This window comes from Hydra vulgaris, chromosome 04, assembly GCF_038396675.1.
Source record: "Hydra vulgaris chromosome 04, alternate assembly HydraT2T_AEP".
In the NCBI taxonomy this organism is placed as follows: Eukaryota; Metazoa; Cnidaria; class Hydrozoa; order Anthoathecata; family Hydridae; genus Hydra; species Hydra vulgaris.
Window position 1 is genome coordinate 21,428,851 of NC_088923.1, and position 6,026 is coordinate 21,434,876.

At 25.1% G+C, this 6,026-nt stretch overlaps 1 long non-coding RNA gene across 1 annotated transcript; it reads left to right on the forward strand.

The window, feature by feature from the left end:
- Window positions 1–297: 297 nt before the first annotated feature.
- Window positions 298–4,410, forward strand: LOC105844760 (uncharacterized). Its single transcript, XR_010637870.1, has 3 exons — window positions 298–445; window positions 2,926–3,164; window positions 4,250–4,410. It is a non-coding gene; the product is annotated as an uncharacterized LOC105844760 (long non-coding RNA).
- The last annotated feature ends 1,616 nt before the right edge of the window (window positions 4,411–6,026 follow it).

A 6,026-nucleotide genomic window follows, 5' to 3' on the forward strand; every position in this document is an offset into this window, starting at 1 on the left:
TCAATAACATTGAAATTTTCTATTGATCTCCTTATGTTATGTCAGTTATATAAGCCAGAATTTGACTAAATTTTTAGCTTTAGTTAAATTTAAATTTTTAAAAATTTAATTTTTGTTAAAAAATTTTTAAAAATTTAACAAGAATTAAAAAAAGAGCATGGTTTAACGGATCAGTTAAAATTTAATCATGAATAATAAATATCTATTTGTGTTAAATAAATGCATTCTATTTTAAAAATCTTTAAAGCATTTTAATAAGATTTAATAAGATTCGTTTTATTCCAGCTCTAATCTATTTCTTCAAGCAAATAAATAGCTTGCTCATATGACTTGCTTTAAGTATGTTTAAAAAAAATGTTTTAAAAACCTTAAGAACTAAGTTTTATAGTTATGTGGTTTTTTATTATACTTTCAAAAGTAATGATTTTTTTAAAACTCGAAAAAGGTACTTTTTTAGGTTTATATATATATATATATATATATATATATATATATATATATATATATATATATATATATATATATATATATATATATATATATATATCAATTTTTAGGACATATTATCTTCATTTTTAACAATTCAATAAAGTTTTATATGTTTACACTGTACGGTATAACTACTTTTATTTATGGATGTTTGAGGTTGTGTCTTAACATGAAATCAGTAAAACTATATTACTAAAGTTATTAGCAAATATCTGACAGTCAGTTATTACTACCAGACCGATATCTCTTTAATAAGCAAAACAAATTATTGTGGAGTTTTTAGACCAATTTTTATTTTATTCATTTTTTAACAATTAAACATATGCAAATTAAACATAGTAAACTACATAATTAAACATAGTAATGGTAGATATAATATAACGATTTAGGTATATTTTGGAAATAATAAGCCAGGAAAAATAAGTAAAAATAGAATGCAAACTTAACATAGAAGGAGCGATGCTCCTTCTATGTTAGCGATGCTCCTTTGCCTTAAGTTAGTTTTAGACAAATTGGGTAGAAGAGTTAAAAATAGATTTCCAAATAGTACTACACATATGTGGGAGTGTCTGTAACAGGATGGTACTCACAGCTGTGATTAAAAATAAAGGCGGACAGTTTGATAAATCAAAAATTTAAACAAAGTTTATGGGTAATTAAGACAATATTGACAGATTAAGTTGGTAAAAGTTTTATTAATTGTAATCGTTTATTATATTTTGAATAAAGGTTTAAAATTATTAATATATATATATATATATATATAAATATATATATATATATATATATATATATATATTTATAAAATTATTTTTTCTTCATGTTATATATATATATATATATATATATATATATATATATATATATTTATATATATATATATAACATGAAGAAAAAATAATTTTAAACCTTTATTCAAAATATATTTTGAATAAAGGTTTAAAATTATTTTTTCTTCATGTTATATATATATATATATAAATATATATATATATATATATATATATATATATATATATATATATATATATATATATATATATATATATATATATATATATATATATATATATATATATATAACATGAAGAAAAAATAATTTTAAACCTTTATTCAAAATATAATAAACGATTACATTAAATAAAACTTTTACCAACTTAATCTGTCAATACTATTCGACACGCTTGCTTTTGTTTTACGTTTATTTTTAGTGTTTTACTTATATCTTAAGTGCTAAAAAGTATGTGCTTACCTAAACAATATTGCAATAGTTGATATAACTTAAATAGCTCGTTTAGATGAGCACTCTGGCGTTACACTGAAATAGCCTGCTGCCGGGGGCTTCAGTACATACGTCGACTGACAAATAGCCTAACTCGCAGCGGAATGCTGCTACATCAACTGAGGGTTTGGGATGGGGAAGCAATCTTTTCTTTCATTTTTCCTAGTTTTTTTCTTCTTTTTCTGAAAGCGCCGTATGCTATGAAGATAAGCAAAACTAGTGAGCAAATGCTCATCTAAACAAGCTATAGAAGATAATATATATAACTGTAAATGAACAAATGATATACTTTTTTTTAATCAAGTTTTATTTAGAAGGGATTTTATTTTATGAATAATGCCGATTGTGAAAAGATGATTTTCATGTTTTGAAAATTATTTTTTGAAAAAGTCAAGTCATATTTTGTACATCGAATATTTTTGATGTGTAAAATATGATTCCTCCAATTAGGATTTTCTTGAAAAAATTTTCGCAGTATTTTCACTGAATGGTCTTTTTCTATATTAATGTTGTTGATCATAAGCTGGGGAAGCTGAAGTGGTAAATTATCAGAATTAGATGGTTTTTGAAATAAAATATTATTGGTTTTGAGGATGTTTAAGGGAAGTGTAAATATATATATATATATATATATATATATATATATATATATATATATATATATATATATATATATATATATATATATATATATATATATATATATATATATATATATATATATATATATATATATATATTATATTATTACTCTTCTTTATTATTAATAATAAATAAGCATAGGTTTTGAACCACTAGTTATTTTGGTCTGGTATTTGTTAACTTATTTTCTTCAAAACAAGTTAACCCGCCACTTAACAGTTTAACTTTTGATTTGATTTTTTTTGTATTTCAAAATTTTGTTTAAACTCATTTTTAAATCAGTAGAACTTTAAGTAGTAGCAATTTTCATATTATTTACGTCTACTTAAATTTAAGTCTTCCTAAATTAACGTACCTAAACTTTTTTCTTCCTAAATTTACGTCTACCTATACTTATGTTTACCTAAATTTAGATTTACTTAAATTTACGTTACCTAAATTTAAGTATCCGTCACTGCAAAAAAAAAATTTTTTCATCGTGTTTCATTTTTCTTAATCATATTTTATTTCAGCACTCGGATTGCAATGTTACCATTGTTCAGCTACCAACTATGAGGCCTGCAAGGAATCAAGTATAATAAAACCTTGTCCAAATGACTCCCATTGCGTTACTTTGTCATACAAGATATATGTAGAATCATTGAACGTATCAACTGTCTCTCAAATTTACCGAAAAATGTGCGTTATTTCTAAACTTGATAACTGTCAAAAGTATTGCTTGCTTTATAAAAGTATGGGGAACATGTGTGCTGTAAGTCGTTCAAATTTTAATGTGATTGTTATATTTTTTTTATTTTTTTAAACAAAGATAGACACTTTCTTTAAAAAAAAATTATTTTTGGAGTTTGATTCATGCTTTAAAGTTATCTGTCAAAATAACAAAATAACTTTGTTTATTTCTACAATACATGCACGTAATTTTTTTTTAACCTTGAAGTGTTTTAAAGTGAAGTAAAAAATCTGATCATTGATAGTATTAAATTAAAAATTTTAAATAAAGTTTCATTAAGTATTTTTATCTTGTGAATCTTTAGTTCCGGACTAAATCAATGGAATGTACTTGAGTTTTATTGACGTTTACGAAAACAGCATACGTTAGCGCCTTTTATTGTCAAGCATAATTTTAAATCAAAGTTGTTGATAAAAAAATCTTGTTAATTTACTTTGTACAGGTTTTCATTTTTTTTTTTTTTATTGCGTTTTAACTTAGTATTCGCAAATTTGAAAAACAAAAAATTTAATTTAAAGATTCTTCAAATGCATCGCGTTTTTTGTTAAAATATTAATTAAAAATGATAACAACGCAGTGTACAAGTAACCCTCCTCTTTTTGGCCCCTTAAACTACATATTAAAAGTTTATTTCTTCTTTACATCACGTTGGAGAGAGGAGGAGAGAGGGCATGACAATTGAGGTACTTAACCTATGGGAAAAACTTAAAAATAATTTAAACTTATTAGTGTCAAAAAAGGCTGCATTAAAAGATACTTTTTTTTGAGTTTAAATCAGTTTATTGGTTATATATTTTGAGAAATTTTCCAACTTGTATTAAATAAGCTTTCATAACTTGAAGTTTAAATAAATATAAATAAATTGTATAATAGTATAGTGTCATAAATAGAAATAAAATTAGAAAGATAAAAATAATACATATCAAATCACTCAATAAAAAAAAAGTACTGTATATATATATATATATATATATATATATATGTGTGTGTTTTAAGGTTTTATATAAATTATTACAAGGATATTATGAATATCTAAATATTATAAATATTCTCCTAATTTGTTTTGCAATGTAAATCTCGAGTTTTACTTTTGCTAACTTTGTTAGGTTGACTGTTGTTCTACAAATTTGTGCAACGCAAAGAAAATACCTTCCATTCGTCAAAGAAGCCGATCAACAGCCGTTTGCAGCAACAGCATTTATTGTATTTATTTAATCGTGTTTTGTTTACTTTTGACTAAAGAAAATATATAAACAAATGCAAATAAGTTATATAATAAAAAATACTACAAAACTCTCTCTCTCACTTTCTCACTTTCTCACTCTCTCTCTCTCTCTCTCTCTCTCTCTCTCTCTCTCTCTCTCTATATATATATATATATATATATATATATATATATATATATATATATATATATATATATATATATATCTTTGATGGGCGGACATAAGAGTATAACTGCAAAAGTGTAACTTTTCAGGAGAGCAAAAAAAGATTATTATGAACCCAATTATTTTGCTACAGAAGTCATATTTTGAGAAATGGGCTGTTACTTTTATTCTGTTTGAACCGAATGGTGTAACTATACTGTTAATACCATTGATGCCGGCATACACAAGACACATTTTCTCATATAAATCGTTAAATGGTCAAAAATGCAGTTATACTGTTATGTCCGCCCATCAAAGATATATATATATATATATATATATATATATATATATATATATATATATATATATATATATATATATATATATATATATAGAGAGAGAGAGAGAGAGAGAGAGAGAGAGAGAGAGAGAGAGAGAGAGAGAGAGAGAGAGAGTGAGAGAGCTAACTTCCAAACATGGAGCAAACCTCAAACATTTATATGTTTATACTTATATCCAATAAAAATGCTTAGCAAAAAATTGCAATGATTGGAGCCTAGGAACAAAAAAACCTTGAAATTTTGGCGACACTTGCCCTAAACGTGAGAGCAACATGTTGATAAAATTAATTATTTTTATTATTCTCAAGTAAACTCATCGATAAATTTTAAAATTCGCAACAAAATATCTTGGCGTTTAAAAAATAATAGCCTTTTATATTTTGTAACGCCCTCAAGTTGAGAGGGGTTCAAACTATATTTTTAAAGAGATTATTGTCAAGGCCGTAGACAACTTTTTTTGATGTTTGAGCTAAGCAACTTTAAAACATGAAGAAAACTCCGTATTTAAGTATGTTCATATATATGAGGAATGAGGATGCTAAGCAAAAAATTGCGTTGATTGGAGACTGGGAACAACAAAAAACCCAAAACGTTAGCCTCCCCCCCCCCCCCCAAGCCCCAAATAAGAGGGCAATGAGTCAAATTTGCAAATTTGTTATATTTTTTTTAATTTCAAACTTTATTTATATTCATCGACAAATTTTGTTGACAATGTTTGATTTAATAATCTCTTTTTGATCGGCTTTTATGACTCTTTATCTCTTTTTGATCGCCTTTTAAAAAATAAAATAACAAATTTGACTAATTGCCCTCCTATTTGGAGCTGGGGGGGGGGCTTATGTTTTGGGTTTTTTGTTGTTTCCAGTCTCCAATCAACGCAATTTTTTGCATAGCATCCTCATTCCTCATATAAATGAACATACTTAAATATGAAGTTTTCTTCATGTTTTAAAGTTGCTTAGCTCAAACATCAAAAAAAGTTGTCTACGGCCTTGATTGTATGAATCATGTTAGTTTAGTTAGCAGTATATGGTTTACTGTATCAAAGCTTTGGACAGATCAATGAAAAATACTACTGTAAAATAGTTGTTGTTTAGAGCGTCATATATCTCGTTGACAATCTCAACTTCGCGTTCAGTTGAATGTATTTTTTTGAAACCGAACTGTTT